Raw genomic sequence first — 20,632 nt, forward strand, 5'->3', positions numbered from 1 at the left:
GGGGTAGAGAGAGTGGGGGTTGGGTGGTTGGTGGTAGAGGGAGTTGGGGCGGGTGGGTGTTGCTAGAAAATGTGGGTAGGGTTGGTGGGAAAGAGAGAGTGTGGGTAGGTTGTGTGGGTGTAGGGGGTCCGGTAGAGAGAGTTGGGGTAGGGTTCTAGAAAGAGTTTGGGTAATGTGAGTGGGTATTGGTAGAGGGGGCAGGGGTAGGGTGGTTGTGTGGGGGAAGACAGAGTGGGAGTAGGGTTTGTTGGTGGCGTTGGATAGGGTGGGCGTAGGGTGGGTTGTTGGGGGTACAGAACGTAGGTATACAGTGGCTTGATGGGGTAGAGAGGGTAGAGGTAGGGTATATGTGTGGTGGAAGAGAGTGTGTTAGTAGGCTGGATGGGTGGGTGTGTAGAGAGTGGGGTTAGAGAGAGTGGGGTTGGGTGGTGATAGAGAGAGTGGGAGAAGGGTGGGTCGGTAGTGAGAGTGGTGGTAGGGTGGTAGCCTGGCACCTGACTTTCTTCTTAAAACGCAGCCAATTGGAGCAAACAGTAGGGTATTTCTCATTCGGTAGCGAGGCAGGGGAGTTTGGAAAAATACATGTTAGCAGGGCCGGCCTGATGTGTCAGCCTCTAGGGGGGCGCTGCACCAGCAGTCCGAGAGTCCATCCAGTATGTAATAAATACTGTTTGTCACTTCTGTACCTTCTTACTTTAATTCAACTGACACACTGTGGCAGACCCAGTGACCCTTTGTCAGTTGGTGCACTGAAATTGCTGAAGGAGGAATCAGCATCAAGGTAAGTGATTTATTTGCTGCAGCAGACTCTCATGGTGTAGTATATCCTTTGGCGATATCGAGCCATACTACTAATACACACTGGCTCTCTCCTTTCCCTAACATGTGGCTAATCTCCTACCTACTGGCAGGTCCAGCAGCTGCTTTTCAAAGTTGCCAATTAAAGCTCTTAACTATATGCACAGGAAATCACTATTTCACACAACCAAATTTGGGGCACTTTTAATGTAATTCTGCAACTGGTGTGGCCTCGTGGCATTGTATGCACTGTTATTCTTTACTGTTTTCCTGATAATCAGTTTGAATTGGAACAATGTTTCTGCTTGTGTTGAGGAAGATGCTCCCTGTGGTATGGTATGTGCTCTCAAGCCAAATCTTTGGTTTCACTAAATGGAGCTTTCATTTTCTGAAGCTACAGCTAAGGTATAATATGAAAATGCAATAGTGTCAATGTGTTTACAAATACTATAGCAAATGTAAACAATGTACATCATGCTACTGCCTGATAGGTGGAAAATACTATTTCCCCCAAATCTCGTTGACATTTAAGCTGTTTCTGAACATGAATTGGTGCTTTGCAGTAGTGTGATGTAAATGTTGAGGGTAAGGGAAATCCTTGGTATTGGGTTGATGAGGGCGGGTGGCTTGCCAGTGGAGAACCATATGTCTATCAGGTCTTGATCTAGGTTATAGCAGCATAGAGACTGAATACCAAAAAGTAGCATTGGAGTGTTCTCTGTGCATATTTGGAGAACCATATATCGCTCACTGTTCGAAGTACAGAAATAAGCCTTGCGCTAGAACATTCACAATCTATATGAAAAGCTGCAAGGATATTTGAAGGACTGTATGTTCTGTATGGGTCAGAGTATCAGATGTTTTGTGTACATCATACTAATCTGAATCAGTTAGTCTGAGGAGTAAAAGAGGAGATTTCACACTCCACGGCCATCACTTTTTTTACCTCTATGCCTCGGGAGGATAGCTCAGGGGCAACGTGCTCGCCTTGGAAGCAAGACGACATGGAGACCCACAGGTTCGATCCCTGGGTCCGCGCCTAGAAACCTCTGGGTATTAAGCGCGTTATAAATAACGTATCATATCATATGATATGATATGATATGGTATTTGTAACGCGCCTATACACAAGTGTTTCAAGGCGCGACGAGGCAGGGAGGGAGGGAAACAAGGGGAAAACAGACAAACGATCCTACTAGGCCAGGTGTCATTCAGATCGCGCAAGTGCAGAGGTAAGGGGAAGAGGAGGAAGTGCAGGGGGGAGGAGGTGGGGGGGAAGTGCAGTACAAGGTAAGTAGCGTAAAAAAAATAAATAAAATAAAATAATAATAAATAATAAATAGAAAGGGCCAGCTGGTGGCAAGTGCGAGGTAAGTGCAGAGCAAGTGCTGGGAAAGGGGCTGTAGGGATACAGTGACAGTCCCACAGTGCAGGGGGAGCCGGGGAGGCAGTGCAGGTGGAGAGTGGCTGGGCCCTGGACCGAGGTTGCTGAGAGTGGCCCAGATGCAGGTTTGAGCTGAGTTCAGTGGGGGGTTAAGCAGGATTAGCAGGGGAGAGGGAGAGAGAAGGCAGAAGCGAAGAGGAAGGTTTTGAGGTGCTTCCGGAACCGGAGATGGTTCTCCTCAAGTTTCAGGGAGGCAGGAAGGCTGTTCCAGAGGGAGGCCCCTGCTGCGGAGAGAGATCTACCCCCAGCTCGTTGCTTCGAGAAACGGCTGACCATGAGGGAGTTGGAGACGGATGAGCGAAGGGCTCGTGAAGGAAGATATTTAGGAAGAGAGAGTTGGAGGTATTTTGGTCCCAGGCCCCAGAAGGCCTTGTGGACAATGCAGAGGGTTTTGAACTTGATCCTCGCGGCCACTGGGAGCCAGTGAAGAGATTTCAGTCCTGGAGAGATACGGTCCCTGGGCTTGAGGCCAAGGACAAGTCTCGCAGTTCTGTTCTGGATAAGTTGCAGAGGGCGGAGAGTGGAGGCAGGCAGATTAAGATAGAGGCTGTTACAGTAGTCCAGCCTTGAGAGAACCAGGGCTCGAGAGACAGTGAGCTTCTGGGGGAAGGAGAGGAAGGGAAGAATACCTCTGAGGAGGTGCAGCTGGTAGTGTGACTTCTTAGAAACGTCAGATATATGAGGAGAGAAGGAGAGTGTGGAGTCGAAGATGACCCCGAGGTTTTTAGCCTTGCAGGTAGGGGCAGGAAGGGGGCCAAGGGAGGCCGGCCAGAGAGCTGCAGGGAAGGAGGGAGTGGGTGTGCCGATGAGTAGAATCTCAGTCTTACTGGCGTTGAGGCAGAGGTCATTGGCGGCGCACCATTCATGGATAGCAGACAGACAGTCGGAGATGAGGGAAGGAGAGGAGGAGGCTGAGGGTAGCCTGAAGATGAGCTGGGTATCGTCTGCATAGCACTGGAAGTAGGGGCAGAGAGCGGCGATGCGGTGGGCAAGGAGTGCCAGATACTGGTTGAAAAGCCAGGGAGAGAGGTTGGATCCCTGGGGGACACCACAGGTGGAGAAAAAGATGTCAGAGAGGAAGGAGCCCATTTGGACCTGGGAGGGTCGATCGGAGAGGAAAGAAGTCAGCCAGGCCAGAGCCTGACCAGTGATACCCAGGTTATCACGGAGACAGTTGAGCAGGATGGCATGGTTGACAGTGTCAAAGGCAGAGGAGAGATCGAGCAGAATGAGAACACAGGGAGTGTTGGTATCGAGGTTCAGGAGCAGGTCCTCACGGATGTTCAGGAGAGCAGTTTCCGTGCTTCTGGCAGCTCTGAAGCCAGATTGATGGTCATGCAGATTACCAACAGAGTCAGCATGGAGGTTAAGCTGGGAGATGGCCAGTTTCTCCAGGAGCTTACCCAGGAAGGGAGTAATGGAGATTGGGCGATAATTGGCCGGGCAGGAGGGGTCGGCAGAGGGTTTCTTGAGGAGGGGGTGCACAAGGGAGTGCTTGAGGGGGGATGGGAAGACTCCAGAGGCGAATGAGTGGTTGCAGAAGTCAGCCAGGACAGGAGCCAGGGAGTCGATGTGGTCCTTGATGGTTTTGGAGGAACAGGGGTGAACCTGTTTAGACGAGGCTTTCATAGATCGGACTTGTCTGGAGACCTCATCAGCAGAAAAAGGTGGAAAAGCAGAGAAGGAGGGTGGAGGGGTGGCTGCAAGAGAGCAAGAGGGAGAGCTGGGAAGAGAGGGAGGGAGGAGAGAGGAGGAGAGCGAGGACAGGATGTCCTGAGTTTTTGAGATGAAGTGCGAGGCCAGTGCAGTGCAGAGGGCCTGGGAGGGGACAGGAGAGGTAGAGACTGCAGCAGGGTTGGCCAGCTCCTTGCAGATTTTAAAGAGTTCGGCCGAGTTGTTTGATGCCTCAGAGATGCGGGCTTGGATAAGGGCTCTCTTCTTGGTGAGAACGGAGAGCCGGTATATGCTCAGACTTCTAAAAGCAAGACAGTGTTGTCTCATCAAAAGTATAGTAGTTCTGCTTATCAGGGTTTGCTCTGTCCTATCTTTGAAAAATGTTAATACCCATCCCATAAAATTTAAATTAGACCTCCAGCAAAGTGCTGGTTATGTCTTATTAAATATATTGTAGATGAAATACTGCGTTCATGTCATGAGAGCCTTCTCGAATAATGGAAGACCCAACAGTTAACAGTTAGTTCTGCTCTAATTAAAATATGGTATGCTTGTAAGTAGCCACAGGAAGAATGGATTTCAGAAAAGTGCTCTAAATGGTTTCTGAATGTCACTTGTGTGTTTATTGTGCAATGTTTTCTGACTGCGCCATTAAGCCTCTGGGTTTCTGGTGCACATTGTATATGGATTAAAGTAAAGTAAAGGTAGCAGGGCAGGACGTAGGCAGCAAGTGCCCAGCCACGAGGAGCCCAGCCCCAGAGCCCAGAAGCCACCCGTGTGCTGGGGCGGCTGCCACTGCCAAGATTGGCATAACGGTGTCAGTCAGTGTCAAGTTGACCATTATAATTGGTAAATTACACGAATTGAGGATTTATACAGAATTATTTGCTCTCTGGAAAGGATGCACCCCTGTGCCTTTCATGCTGGATAACACAATTCTCAGTCATTAATAAACACAACCCTGGGAGCCACTTTAACCCTTTGGACAAAGTACTTCTTACTCACCGCAGGATGTGTGGCATGTGGCATTTCGTGCAGGGGAAAGTTGAAGACTTGTGGTGTGTATTGCGTGAACCCGTGGCTGGTGGCTTTATTTCTGAGCTCTAACCACAGCAGGGCCGTCTTAACAGCTCATTCATTATAAGTGCTTTAACAGTTTTCTCCTTCGACTTGCAGCCTGCAGCTTGAAGAGCTGTGTCTGCCATCTTGATTTTGGAGTCAGAGGGCACCTGCGCTGGATATCTTTTTCCATGAGTGGAGCCGCGGTGGCTTTGCTCATGAGTGTATGTTTCTGAGCCACACTGAGTAAGTGAGAGAGATAAAGCAATGGCTGAGTTTTGTGTGCGTGTGTGCCTGTGCGTGTAGGGGGGCACCTGGCCTTGAATTATGTCTATTGGAAAAGGCAACTGGAGCAGCTTTACCGCATTCTTAAGCCCATTAGGGCTAAAAAGCCTTTTCTGTTTAAAATGACTGTCCCCACCTTGCTAGAGGAAGCTACGTATGGGAGACCAGGGGACCCTTCCTATACTGCTACCAGTTCCATCATCCACTGCCTCAGGCAGAACCCTCAGTCACTAATTCCCCAAAGAAGGCAGGCGCCCAACCACAAACGAATAGGAGGGTGCGGCGCTACTAATGGAAGAACATCAGATATTATTTTCAGATGGGCAAATATGTACACAGGCATGTGTCCAATGTGAAACGCAAATGAAAGTGAGCAATGATTTTGAAAACGGCATACAAATAATTGAGGATAGGTGGTGGCCAGTGTACCAGATGTCATTTAATGGACCTTTTGAAAAATCAATATGGTACGATGTTCAGTTAATAAAGGCCAGATTTAGAAGGGCTTGTTCAAAGATGATCTGTTGATAATTGCAATTGTGGTGTGTACTTTGAAGCAGGTCACTGCTTTCAATGGAGGAGAGGATCCATTTTGTAATGAACTCACAAACATTGGCTTCTCTATCGTACATTCCCATGGGTGACATTTTAAGGGCGGGGGGGCAAAGGTGTTCGTCCCCCCAAACTTCATGGCACATCATTTTGTCACCCTCATTTGGCAAGGGCCCCTTTCCATTGTACAGTCCCTTATTTTGACTGGCCCGCAAATCTTCCAGAGGGAAGATCCATAATTTATTAGCTCCAAAACTCTCCATACAAAATTATCAGGGGATTCCAAACGTGGACCATTCTGTTCCAAGAGAGACAGTCTCACCTGATGGGCAAGGAGATGAGAGGACCCTATTTATGATTCTCTGGGAATTTAGCTGCTCGAGCACCTCCTGACAGGTATCCGGGCACTTGCTGGAAGCCATCATGGATTTGTTTGCCATATTCTTGTAGAAATTATGGTCTTTGAAGTTTCTTTGTGTTTCCTCAAACCATATCCATTTTGTATTTATTATCACCACAGAATTACCCCGTCTTCCCTTCGTATTACTTAATGGCCATTTAGGTGCACCGTTTGTGGCATCAAACATGCAGTCAGACCTTTTTATTAATTTAGGCCTAGTACAATGTGCTAACCTTCATCACCTGCTCTTTCACACAGGCACGCGTTACACCTTTTGTTTCAAGTCTCCTTGTCTGAACTCACTCATCCCCCTTTCTTGAAACGCATATGGCCTAACTTAACAATTCATACTTCAGGGTTCAATAGCAAGCCTAGCAAAATGTGTTATTCCAGTGCTTGGCAGTCAGGAATCTGGCATGAAGCGCTATACATACATGGGCTATTTATGGATCATTAAAATGAATAACACAAGACAAAAGAGACTATTGGGTATATCAATTCTCTCTAACACATCAGTCTTGCAATATATAATAATTTCTCTATTTTCTTTCTCGGGCTTTAAATGTGCGCTTTGCAGCGCTTGCATTACAAACTGCGTTCTCTCTTTCCACTGGATATACAGAAGTGCCTTCTAATAATGGTTCCTCCACAACAGTCATTTGCTGACAACGAAGGGTTTAGAGCTCTTCAGTGTGCATTTCGTGTTTAGGCTGCCCCGTGGCTGTCAGTCTCGTGATAATCGGTGGCTATTTAACTTATCTTTTTCACCATTGTAATGTATGTAATATGCACCCCACGGATGCTTCCGACTGTTTTCACTTCAAGGAGGGAGCCTCCAACCATCATGTTGAATTGGGGAACCCACACATCTTCAGCCGGGCCTGCTTGAGTAGAGTGATCACCACCAATCTATGGTGTGGGTGCCTCTATTCCATAGTGGGGTGGCTCAGCCTTGTACAAGAGCACAGTGTTCAGTGTGGAAGTTTTGCAAATGAAGTAATGATAATGATATGGTGTTTATATTTAGCTAATTCTTTATCGAGTGCCCTATTTACAACATTTGTAACATACAATTTTTGTTGTCATTTTTGGGGGGAGAGGCACCAAAGATGCTTCCTGCCTTGGGTGCAATCTGGTGTAAAACCGGCCCTGCATGTTAGTGGTTTGGCAGTTTCATGCCATGCATTTCCGGTTGCTTTGCAAACCAGATATCCTCGGTTCAGTACCCCTATTCTCTCTTTTCTGTAACAATGGTTTGTTAAAAAAAAAAAGAAAGACCAGTTCACTGATCCACACAAACGTGAGTGTGTCAGAGGAAGCGTAATTACTGGAAGTCATTTCTTTCAACTTAGTCTTGTACAGTTCAAATTACCTGAACAGCAAATTGAACAGATACTGACCTCCCCACAAGAAAACGAACACAGGGAGTTTCCAGGAAAGTAATGCTGCGTGGAAGGCTTCAATTAGAAGCGGTTTCCGGAGACGTGTAGTCATTGTAAACCAGCGTTTTCCGAAAAAAAACAGAAAACATTCGCTAAGCCAATCGAAACATGTGATGGACATCTGCATGTATGCCCAGATTATCAAACAATGTGCATGATTTATTTTGCCATTACATGCCCAGGAAGTCGCATTATTCATCAGAAAATTGTATTATCTGCATGTGAGAGATAATGCCATAATATCCTATGAATTGTCATCAAAAGACCAGTTTACGGCATTTGATCATCATTAGGTTATAATTGCAAAAAGGCCAGGTACACACACCATCTTTAAGAAAATGGCCAGTAAGCATGGAAATGACAGGTTCCATTATGCACAATTAGTACACCAGTGGTAGGTTGCACTATAAACAATTAATAGAGCAGTGGCAGGTTTAATTTTTCCCACTTAGCCCAGCAGTGGCGGATTAATTAAATGCTGGATAATTTTATGCCAATTAGTACAGCAAAACGAAATTCCATTATAGACAGTTAACACAGAAAAGGAGCATTCCATTATGCCCAATAAGCATAGTAGGTCTAAGATGTCCGTTAATCACAATAAGAGCACATTTTAGTGTGCCTAGTTTGCACAGCAATGACAGATTTCCCAATATGAACGTATAGGTGTCATGGTCGAGCTTGGCATTGTATACTTTAGCTTAGTAACTTTTGTGGAGGGAGGACAGGATTCGTATTCATCTGGCATGCATTGTTAAAAGAGCCATTGTTTTAGTGCTTTGCAGAACTGAAGGATGGTGGGGGCATTTTGAACTTCTGCCGGGATTAAAATCGAGATGGTCAGGGCATATCAGGAGAAGGGTTTCTTTCGAGTTTTCTGTTTACAGTCTAGATTACATTCGACCTTTTGATATGTTTTCTGCGTGAGATGTAATAATACCCAGAAGTGTGAAGTTTAGTGGCTGTTGTGGGCGTGGGGGCTAGTGGGGGCCACACGCTCGCATCTGTGCAGGCATTCAATCAGGCACACACAGAGAGTACGCCGGAGACGTGCGTCTGCTCCGGTCCCCGGCGCAAACTGCCGGTCGACTGCCTTTAATAATCATTGCGCATGCACGAGCCTCGATGCTGCTCGCTGTTAGGGAGAATTCTCTGTTTAGGCTGAATTTCCTAACCTAGTGAGTCCCCCAGCGGCTTTGCTGGAATTCTGGGGTTTGTTTTTTTCCATCCTGCCAAGAGTGAGACTCTTTTTCTCCCACTCTTGGACATGAATGTGTGTAATTCCTTTGAATGTCAATGTGTTCGATGGGCTATGGGGTCTTTTACTCCATAGGGTCTCATATGTTTTTCTATGTGTGTTACACCGCACCCTACGTGCCGTAACACTGGGGCGGCCTAGCGGACCTCCACCATAGACTCCATACCCGGGGACTGACTACTGTCTCCCCGGGCATGTAAAGTCACCATTGGCTTTACTAGACCTAAATTTACTAACAGAACTAGTACCAACCATTTTATCGTGGACGTGCTAGTAGGGGTAATTCGATTACTCCTGGTTCTGTTACTCGAGGGGGCACTGTCCCGTCCCACCTCGTCGAGTTTTGGCTGGTGGCAGTGGAAACTACTTGTTATGTTCGACCCCGGACATAACCTTATGGGATTAGTCCCATTGTTGGAGATTGATACTTTTCCTCGTTAATCTCTAACGTACCACCGGTCTACTTATCTTAAATAAGTTTATCGGATGGTATTTTCTGCCAGAACTCGGTTTTTAAAATGGCGTCTGTGTTCGTCTCTGTGACTCCTTAACCAAAGGCTGAGCCCTTTGTTCCACTTTGGCGGGCCTCTGTACAGAGACCCTCCAAAGTGGTGCCATTCTGTCTGGGTTACCACAGGGGTGTGTGAGGGGGTTTAGGCACCCTGGACCGAGTTGCCTTGCCAACTCCGGTCGCACTCTGTAGTGATTGGCCCAAGTGGTGAGCCTCCCCGCTCACCACTTAGCGAGTGTTGATTGACAGCTAGGCTGAATGAATGGGGGTTTTCTGCATAAAAGCAGGGCTTTCGGGACTGGATCTACAGAAGTCGCCACAGGACCTAAGAATCCGACGAGGGTAGCGCTGAGCCGACCTGCACGACGACACCTCCGGTGGAGCCCTGCGGAACCGACTCACCACTTTCCGACGACAGAGGAGATCTCCCTGCCGGAGAGTCTCTTCCCCTGACTGGTGGGAACAACCAGCCCCCTTTTGCTTTTTCTTCGCCTCAGGACACGGTGGTCGCTTTGCCCGTGCAGAAGCACCCTGGCAACCAGATAGCCACTTCCCCTGTACCGCGACCAAAAGGTGGTGCCTTGTGATGGAGCACTCCGGGGCTGGTCTCTTCCCTGGTGGTGCACCGGACTTCACTTTTCTTCGACGACGAGATCATCTCTACTCTTGGCAAAGACCCGTCGTGCATCCACCACCAGGAACAACTACCCCCGCCGGAGCTGTCTCTCCACAACAAGGTACCGTGTCCACCTGGCTTTTTTTACTTTCGATCGGTTCGATTGAGGTGTCTTAATCCTCGCCTTTCCGTTGGGTCGCCTCCAAGCTTTTTCTCACGTATTGTTCTGAACTGGTTCAATCTGCCGATAACAATTTGCTACAAAGACTCGGGCGCATCTCCACTAGAGACTTTTTGGAACATATCGCCTTGCCTCTCTCCGAGTGGGCCTGGCCTCTGAACTTTATGATCTATTGTGGTTCTTGCCTCCGCGCCTTGCATCTTATCCATGAAGTATTGAACTGTGTTGATTTCGTAACCTGCCTCTCTTTCTCTCCCGTCTTAACTAATAGTAGAGTGCCATCTAGGTTGAGGTATGCACCTCTGTCTGAAAATAGGTGATACCGGTAGAACCTAGACTTGTCGAACTATTGTTAGGGAGATTGATCATTTTCTTCTGCGTAGAGTAATTGTAATTGAAGTGTTTTGCCGTGATAGTGCCATAGTGTTTTCTATAGATGTCCCGTTATAAATAAATACCTTAATATCTTTATACTGAAGCCTTGTTGCGTGTTTGCTTGTCTTACTGTGAAGAATTGTCCTATATTGTATACTCCACATACTGCTCAACTCTTCTTGAGGGAAGTCTGACTGCTCAGCCACAGCTACCAAGTGAATCTGTGTGGTACAGACTGCTACCAAGTGGGTTCACCGCCAAACACCTGTAGTCCTAAATCTTTTGCAGTGGTCCCAGGGGGAACTGCACAGGTTTCCGCCTAACACTCGCGCATGCGTATACAAGCGTATTCAATACACAACATCCCTCCTTTTCCCCCAAAATGAATAAACATTAACAAACATTGGAACCAACAGGGTCCTGCTCAAATTCTCACTCTCAGAGTGCCACTAGTTACAAGGCAGGGCCCATAATAAAGTCTTGGAACCGTTGCGGTGGCTTGCGCCCCGCCCGGCTCGGGTACCTGCGTGCCCCAATGTCGGGGGCCTCCGGTGTCTCAGGAGTCTCTGGAGGTCCATTGCTTTCCGGCGGCACTCCGGCGTTCTGATCGGGGTTTTCTCTGACGGCATCCTCATGGTTCGCTGTTCCTATGCGCTTGAAGAACGAGACATTTCTGGTGATGGTCCCTCGTGCATTGGCGGCAGTGACCATCGATCCTTTGACGTGTGTCACCCCCAATGGTTGTGTTTCATATGGCAGTGACAACTTCCCTTCTGGCCTCCTGTTGCGCACCAGCACAGTGTCACCTACGGCGATCTCTTTCTCTGGTAGTCCTCGCCGTACCGTCTATCTCTCATTCTGAACGGCCCTCTCTGTTCGCACGTGGCTGTTGTCGATCTCTCCTGGCTGTCTCCCTTCAGCTTCCGGTAGCAGTCCTCTTGGTATCCGTTTGAAAAGGGCTTCTGCAGGGGCAACCCCAATTGACTGATGTGGGGTCGTACGAGACTCTCTGAGGAAGTCGACCAGGTTGCACCGGAGGTCCTCTCCCCCATTCACCGATATGCAGAACACTTTGTTGAGCGTTCGCATGAAGCGCTCGACTTCGCCATTTGCTCTCGGCCACAGTGGGGTGACTTTTCAATGTTTTATTCCTCTTTCTTCACAATATTGAGCAAACCGCTGACCTTGAAACGGTGACCCATTGTCCGAGCATATCTCCAAGGGGAAACCATGTGTGGCGAATATTTTGTCCATTGCTAGGGTGGTGTGGTCGCTGGATGTGGATTCGACCAGCTCCACCTCCGGGTATCGTGACCACTGGTCGGTCACCACCAGAAAGTATTGGCCTCGGCCCGTGGACCCGAAATCTGCATGTACTGTCCCCCATGGTCGGATTCTCCTTTCCATGGCCTGAATGGGCGGCCCCTTTTCTACAGGGCTTGCGGCCTGGCAGGGGATGCAGGCTCTCATGAATTTCTCAACCCTGCCTTCCAAATCGGGAAACCAGACCTTCAATCTGAGACGAGCCTTCATCTTGGCCATCCCCTGATGCCCTTTGTGGGCAAGCTGTAGAACCTTCTCAACCAGTGACCTTGGGATTACGATCTGGTGTCCTCTCAGCAGGATGCCGTCATCCGCCACCAATAGCTGATGGCGTGCCTTCCAGAGTGCATGCAGATCTCTTTGCGCCTCCACATTCCTTCGGGAGTTGTTCAGGAAGACCTCCCGCCATTCTCCGGTGTCTACCGCACTCTTTATCCTCAGGAACGCTTCATCAATGTTGGATTCGTCCGCGATCTCCTGACGTGCAAGGGCGACAGGCAGTGCCGCCTCGATTACCAGGTGTATGGCTTCCACACAGTCCGCCACCTCCAGTGAGTCCCTGGGCCGCCCAGTGCCCGGATGGCGGGATATATAGTCTGCCAGGTTGTGTGTTCCTGGTTGATACAGCAACTTGACCCCATATTCCATGAGTGCCAGCATCCATCTTTCTATGCAAGGGGGTGGTTTGGACAAGGCTCCTGACAAAATTGGGATGAGAGGCTTGTGATCAGTCACAACAACTGGCTTCCCTAAAATGTATATTCTGAAATGTTTGCACCCCCATAAAATGGCCAAGGCCTCTCGTTCAATCTGGGAGTAGCGCCTCTCCGTATCGGTCAGGGCTTTGTTGGCGTAGGCGATGGGTCGCATGGTCCCCTGATGGTCTGCCTGCATGAGGACCGCTCCCAGTCCCACCGGGCTGGCGTCGACCACGATCTCGGATTCGCGGGCTGGGTGGAAATAGGCCATGGTTTCTTACTCTGATAGGGCATTCTTGATGGCGGTGAACGCCCTTTGCTCTTTCTCTTTCCATTCCGTCATTCCTGGTGAGCGCCCTCAGGATTCTGATAGAGAGGCTAAGTCTCGGATAAAACGGCCACAATAGTTGACCATCCCCAGGAAGCTTCTTATTTCCACTGGGGACGCTGGTGGGGATGCTTCTCTGATATCTTTCACCTTCTCCGGATCAAGGGTGATGCCCCCACTGTGGAATATGAATCCAAAAAACTCCAGCCTGTCATTCAAGAATTCACACTTATCTTTGTGTAGGGTCAAACCAACGCTGCGCAGTCTCTCAAGGGTGTTCTCTAGGCGCTTCAGATGTTCAGCTTCTGACCAGGCGAAAACCAGAATGTTATCCGACATGTTGATGACCCCCTTGAGTCCTGACAGGGCCCCCCTGATGGCATTCTGGAAGACCTCCGCTGCGGACGAGATCCCGAAGCTGAGTCTTTTGTATTGGTATAACCCCTCGTGAGTCGTAAAGGTCGCAATATATCTGGACTCGGGGTGGAGTTCCAACTGGTGGTAACCCGATCTCAAGTCTAGCTTCGAGAAAACCTTCGCCCCCTGGAGTTCCCCAACAATGTCATCAAGGGTGGGCGTGAGGTGACGTTCTCTTTTGATTGCTACATTGGGAAGCCTCATATCTACGCAGATGCGTACTGCCCCTGGCTGTTTGGGCTTTGGGGCCTCCACAATTGGAGAGACCCAGGGGGTGGGCCCCTCCACCCTTTCAATAATGTCTCGTTCCACCAGTGACTGCAGCTCTTTTTCCACTTGTGCCCTTAGATGGAAAGGGATGCAGCGATGTTTAAGCGCTGTTGGTCTCACTGACCCATCGATGTGCAACCGTATGGGGTCGGTCTTTAGTTTTCCAATGCCTGTGAAGATCATCTCAAAGCGTTGTAACAGACGATCCAGATCAGTGCGATATACCGCAAAAGTGAAGTGCACAATGTCCAGCGCTTCCGATGCAGCACAGCTCAGGAGGGAGTGCGGGCTTACGTTGGTGACAAAAAACCTTGCTTTTATTCTGCTCTGACCGTGAGAAACTGGGGCTACAAACACTCCTTGGATGGGAAGAGGTGTATCCCCTCCAAATGCGTAAATTCGCGCTGTGGATTCTGTCAGTCCCGGCGGACCTGGGAGCGCATTGTAATGTTCAGTTGCTAGTACGCAGACAGATGCCCCAGTGTCTATGAGGACCGGAGTGGGGACCTCACCAATACTGACAGTGCATGTGGGTTGTCGACTTTTCCCAGGGCCCTTGGCGATGCTCGAAATGAAGAAGATCTCTTCATCTTCCTCTTCCGCTTCTGCGATGTTGAGATCTTGCATTCCTTGTTCGACAGAAGACACGTCCCTCACTCTCCTAGTGTCACTCCTGCCGCTTCTCTCTGGTCCTCTTGAAGCCGCTACTGGTGCCACTGCCCTGCACATCCTGGCATAGTGTTCTGATGTGCCACACCGACCACAGACTCTCGATTTTGCCGGGCATTCACCCGCATGCGGCAAATCATACCCACAGTAGGGGCACGACAGAGCAGCACTTGCCGTTTTTGGGGCCGTCTCCTCTTCTTGGTGCCCATCTCGTCCTCCCTGCAGCAGAGCGTCCTACTGCATATGCTTCTTCCTCCTTCCTGGAGTGTGTGGCTGCGTCCGTCTTCACCCCTCTTGCCTCTGCCAGTTCGTAAGCTCTCCCCATGTCCAAAATCTGCTGTAGAGTCAGTCCTGATTCCCTCAGGACTTGTCTCTTCAGTTTCCCTGAGCTGCAACCCTGCAGCAGCTGGTTGTGAACCATTTCTTCCTCGTTTACCCACCTACAGGAGCTCGCTAGGTGTCTCAGCCGAGCACAAAACTGGTCCAATGATTCCTCATCCAATTGTTTTTCGGCCCACATGACAAACCTGTCAAAGTCAATATTTGCCATAGGAAGGAAGTTGTCACGGAGTGCTTGTTTGACTGCGTCATATGTGACTGCTGGGATGTTGAGAGAGTCATATATACGCTGGACCTCTGTCCCTGCAGAATAAACCAAGATGGCTATCTTCGCATCCTCATCTGTTTCCCCCGAGGCCCTGAAAGACATTTCCAGTTTTTTGACCCACATGAGCCACTTCAGTCCCAGCTTGGATGGGGGGCCTGTGGTATCAAATTCGGGCATGGGGGCTAGAGTACTGTGCATCCTGAGTGGTATTGGGGCAACAGCACCCTCCTCCTCGTCTTCACCCATGGCAATGAGCGGTACTCACAGTGAGCTGTGTGCAGCAGATGTTGAGGTGATCAGGGTGGATGTGTCCGCTTGAAAGGGCTCCTCACTGTCCTCCCTCCTTGATCTTCCTTTTCTGTGCCACAGCCCTGCAGCAGCTGGGCTGTGGAGATTCCAAAAATTGTTGCAGAGCAGTGCAGATGGCAGATGGCGCACGAGCACCCTCACGGGCCACAACCACTGCAATCTGCGTATGAAAATGGAAAAAGAAAATGGCCGCCGGCCGTGTGTGCGGGTCCGTGTGCACACGGAGCGGCGTTCTGTTTCTCCGACGCCGTCTGAGCAGAGAACAGCTCCGTGTCCGCCCTTGTCGCCAGTGTTGTGGGCGTGGGGGCTAGCGGGGGCCACACGCTCGCATCCGTGCAGGCATGCAATCAGGCACACACAGAGAGTACGCCGGAGACGTGCGTCTGCTCCGGTCCCCGGCGCAAACTGCTGGGTGACCGATTTTAATAATCATTGCACATGCGCAAGCATCGATGCTGCTCGCGCATGCGTATACAAGCGTATTCAATACGCTACAGTGGCTAGGTATGCTGGTGTTCCAGACAAGAATGTTTTGTAGGTGATACCTGCAGTTTGGAAGATGATCCTGACGAGGAGGGTGTGCCAATAAGACTTCTGCAGTTTAGGAGAGATATTTGTGGGCTGCTGTAATGCAGTGTGGTGTACTAACTGCTCGGGCCCAAGTTCATGGCTTGAATCCCATTAGGAAGACATTTCCCCTGTCAATGTGTTAGATCACTATTGTGTGTAAGTCATGCATGGAGATGAAGTCATTTGCAGAGTTTAGAGATCTGTAGTCATGCAGTTTGCACCTTTATATGTCCTTTTGGAAGGAAACGCTTCTGTCAAAAATGGAGTCCAGGGATTTGGCTGAGGTTGCCAGCTGCCGTCTGAATCCTTCCAGGCACAAGTCACCCACCATTGTTGCATGGGTTGTATGATTGGGGGATTAGTTAGGATGAATTCAGTCTATATGGGGCATTTGACATCCACATTTGGATGATAGCCAGGCATTTGAAGACAGGAACACTGTCCTGGGGCCACTGACCTTGAGGTACAGTGGAGTGTCCTCAGCATACTGGTGGAGGTCTATGTTGGGGTCATTTAGGAGAAATGCAAGGTTTTCATCTATAGATTGAACATGATTGCGGAGAGGAGGGTACCTTGTGGGACCCCACACATGACGGAGTCAGCTGGATCTGAATGAGCCCATATATCTGTCCAGGTGTCTGATACACATTATTCATGTTAGGACGGTTCTAGAGAAGCCTATCCTGCAGGTGAGAAGAAAGGGAAATGTACGATAATCGACTGTGTCAAAAGCAGCTGAGACATGTAAGATGATTAGGAGGCACAAATCCCCCTTGCCTGTGATTCACAGTGCATTGTCCAACATGTGGATGGTTGCAGTCGCCTTGCTGCATTTAGGGGCATCAATAGATTCATAAGATACAGTAATGGCAGATTTTAGCATTTTCGGCAAGTAATGAAAAGGCAGATTCAAGAATACCCACAAAGCACCAAAAAGCCATAGTTTGGATACCGATCTAGAAAAGTCTAGCACTATAAATAGAAACATTTGTCTGTCATGTATTTGACTTCCTCTGTGAGTTGCATCCTGGTATGAAAAGAGTTCATATTATATTCCCTGTTTGGGCAGTGACAGTACATCCCAGGGTAAGCCTCACTGGAGTTATCTGTAGTGTAGCATTCATCTCTACATCGCCCTGAGCTGCTCACTGTGACAGCAGGTAAGCTGGGAGGATGACGACTATTTGTTCTGAGAGCACATGATTCTGTGAGGAGAACTGAGAATTAAGCACCCGGCGAGGGACAATGATATTGTAACATACAATCTCATTGGCCCTCGCCGGGACATTACCCGGCTGGGAATCCTTCGAATCCCTCTCCCCATTATATTCCTTCCTGTCCCCAGTAGGGGTGTGTGGCAGATACTCAACCAAGGAGGAGATTCGGAACGGGGTAATAGCCGCTCTGAGCCACCATACGGCTGCAGCACTGCCATCTTCCCCCACCGGGGATCGAGGTAAGTGTTTTCCCTCCCCGTCCCCACATCCAAACAATGCCCTCCTCGCCCTCCCAAACACACTTACCTTCTTTTTGGTCAATTTCTAGAGCGGATGCGCTGGGAACACTTCTTCCACAGTGCGTCTGCTCCAGATCACCAACATGCCATCATGGAAACTGTGTCGGAGCGAGGGGCCAATGGGCCCCTCTCTGCCATCACTTCTCAGTACAAAACTCGGACCAAGTGCCTCTAGTGGTGGGTACGCCCCTCGCACTTACGCGATGTTAACTTTGGGTTACATTCGCATAGATGGGACCACCGAGCAGGACACGGGGCATCCATTTTTTGTACCTCTTTCGACTCCATCTTGATGACCAAGCCCCACTGCGATAGTACAAAATGCCTCTCTCCCTTTTCCCTGCCGCAGCAGCTCGGAGCACATGGCCCCCACCCTCGTTCCCACTCCAACTGGGAAACTCCACAGCTCCATTCTCACACTGAAGCCGGAGCTGCTTGCAACAAATAATAAATGTAACACATACCTTTTCCTCTGAGATCACTGTCCTGCATGTGAACCAACATGAGCCGAGCACATAGCTCCTCCATCTCCACAAAAGTGTCCTTGCCCTCTTGTCCTCGCCAGTTGAAACTTATTGCCATTCTAACCCTGTGTCCTTGCAAGGCTTTCCTTTCATGTGCCAGACTGCCAACCATGCTATGAAGCCCACCCAACAGACCCTCAACTAACATTCGACCCCTGCTGCAGTACATCGTGCCCAATACTAACAAATGCCACATACCTGAGATTCTTGTGAAACTAACTCCACAGGTCAATGATAGTATTATGGTGGTCAAGACCCGTAAACCTGTGACCTGGGGAACCCAAATGTTATAGATGATATAGATCCTTGAGTGATTTGTACAATTACATGATACACTACTGAGTGTCTTTTGATCAACCATTATTTAGTGCATGCATTACTCAGAATGTATTTTCTTAGCTTAGCTTAGATAGTGACCACCGTGTTTCACAGCGACCTGACCTTCACCCATCCGGAGCACAGATGACTGACGTCAATCCTCCCGCCAACCAAGCAACTAACCCGGAGGAAGAGATGATGCCCACACCTAAGACAGCACCCCGGCTGACCAATCCAGGTCCAACGTATCATCATATGTTAAAAATGTCAATGTACTATATAAATGTGTTGTAACATTGATGTGGGCAGAGCGCTCTCAGAGATCTAGATAAACATTTCCTTGAACTCTCGCAGCCTGCTCTTTTGTGCCTTATTCCCTGTCCAGGGAGTGTCTGTATTATTCATTTTTTCACGTAAAGACGGGGAGGGCACAAAATTTGGTGACCCCCTGCGACGTGATCGGAGAGGTGCCTCTAGGCGGCGTCGTTTGGTGAGATCCGGGACACCCCCCAGCAAAACCATCGCCTCCGCGGGCGACCAGCCTGTGCACACTACGAAGAAGGGTCAAGGGTTCCCGGTTGACGAATACCCGACTGAAAAGCTGCTCGCCGAGACGGGCCACGGCTTGGTTGGGGTGCGAGCCTGACTGGGGTCGGACTGCGAGCAGCGACCCTCGGGTCACCTGACTGAACACGTGAGTGCCGGTTGCGAAGGTTACGAAGGAAAGGTAAGGGGGAAATAGGGGGTACAGGTGGTAATGGGTTATAGGGAAGAGTAGGGCCTGTGTGAGTGATGATGAGGCTTTTCTGATCTGTCCCTTATATGGCCATTAGGTTTTTGTAAGAAGTGAAGAGAAAAAAGAGAAGTGGTATCCTAGCCCGAACGGGGTAGAAGGCGGCGCCACGTAGCATTGTCTCGTCCAGTGCAGAATAAATAAGTGATGATACAGAGAAAATAGTAGGAGTCTCGTATATTGATTAGACTCGGAGTAGTTATTTAGAATATACTTTTTCTGGGTACGAAAGGATTCTTGGAAAAGAGTAAGAGGGTGTAAGAGATGGGGAGTGAATGAGAAGAGTAGGCGAAATGGGGAAAGGGTGGTAAAAAGAACAAAGCGGGGGGAAAAAAAGCGCGCAGGTAGTGCTTGTGCATGATAAGTGTTATATGTGCTTTTGTGTTCTGTCCGTTTTTGTCAAGGATATCCAAGTACTGTGATTAATTTGTGGTTAAAGTGGCAAAATATGCAAAAATGAACTGTTGAATTTGAACATGCAACAACTATAAGGTTAACGTTGAAAAGTGATTCATATATTTATCTTGATACATATGTGTGCAGACAATCTATAAGTAATTGAAAAGATTCAGGGTATGTTGTTCAGCTAGAAGGAAAGAAAGGCAAGTGGAGAAGTTATTAGAGGGAAAGAGAGGTTAAAGGGTAAGTACAGACAAAGGGAAAGAAGAAAAAATATCGTCATGGGGAATAACACCACTAGCACATATTTGTCAGCACCTTCCGTTATACAGTGAGAAGATACAAAAATACCACGATCAATGGTTGACGGAGATAAAAGGAGACAGTGTGATGCCAATTTGGCCAGAAGGTGGGTCATTCGACAAAAGGGTGTTAGATTTAGTATACATACACTTGTTAGCAAGGTAGAAGGGGAAACAACTACAAAATAGAAGAGAAGTACTAGAATTGTGGCGAATGTTTGAAGAAGTTACGCCTAGAGCAGAGGTAAAGAAAGAAAGAACGAAGGAAACACAGAAAACGCAGGAAGAGGTAAGCGGAATACCAAAGGGCGAGTGCACAACCACTACAGCTGAAGGCGATACAACAAAAATATATCCTTTAATGTCAAGGCCAGCAGTAGGATACAGTGAGCCCCTGTACATACCAGCATGTCCTACCCCTGCGCCCTCAAACGGAGCAGTTGCCATGGCACCACTGCCCTGTGATAAAGGAGGTTTGTATGGCCCAACAAGTGTACCCCCCATGAATTTGGCACACTTCACTGGAGAATTAGACCGCCAGCTATGGCATGCACAGATGGAAATAACGCGGCTAAGAGTATTGTGGGATAGAGGCCAAATGCTGCCAAAGGGAGGAAAGATGCCACCATTATCCATGGTGTATCTAACGCCAACATTGAGCACAGCAGGGGAAGAGGCACAAGCAATCTCAGAGCCAGCGCAATCAGTATCATCACAAGGAACATGCATACCACAAGGACAAGAGAAAGAGTGGCGGTCAGGGGAGTTCCTGTTTCATCTAAATGACAAACCCGTGAGGATTATACGCCCACCCCCCCAGAAAGTGAGAGAGGGGAAGGATGTGAAGGGAACAATGAGCAAGAATCAGAAATAGAAGAGGTATGGAGTGACTTAGACAAATATGAAGAGGCAGCTGCCGAGGCCGTGTCCCCACTGCCAAACCGCTGTTACCCAGATACACCATCGCCACCACTATGACAGGGTAGACTAAGGC

Source organism: Ambystoma mexicanum, chromosome 1p (genome assembly GCF_040938575.1).
Source record: "Ambystoma mexicanum isolate Mex_15411 chromosome 1p, UKY_AmexF1_1, whole genome shotgun sequence".
NCBI classification, from domain to species: domain Eukaryota; kingdom Metazoa; phylum Chordata; class Amphibia; order Caudata; family Ambystomatidae; genus Ambystoma; species Ambystoma mexicanum.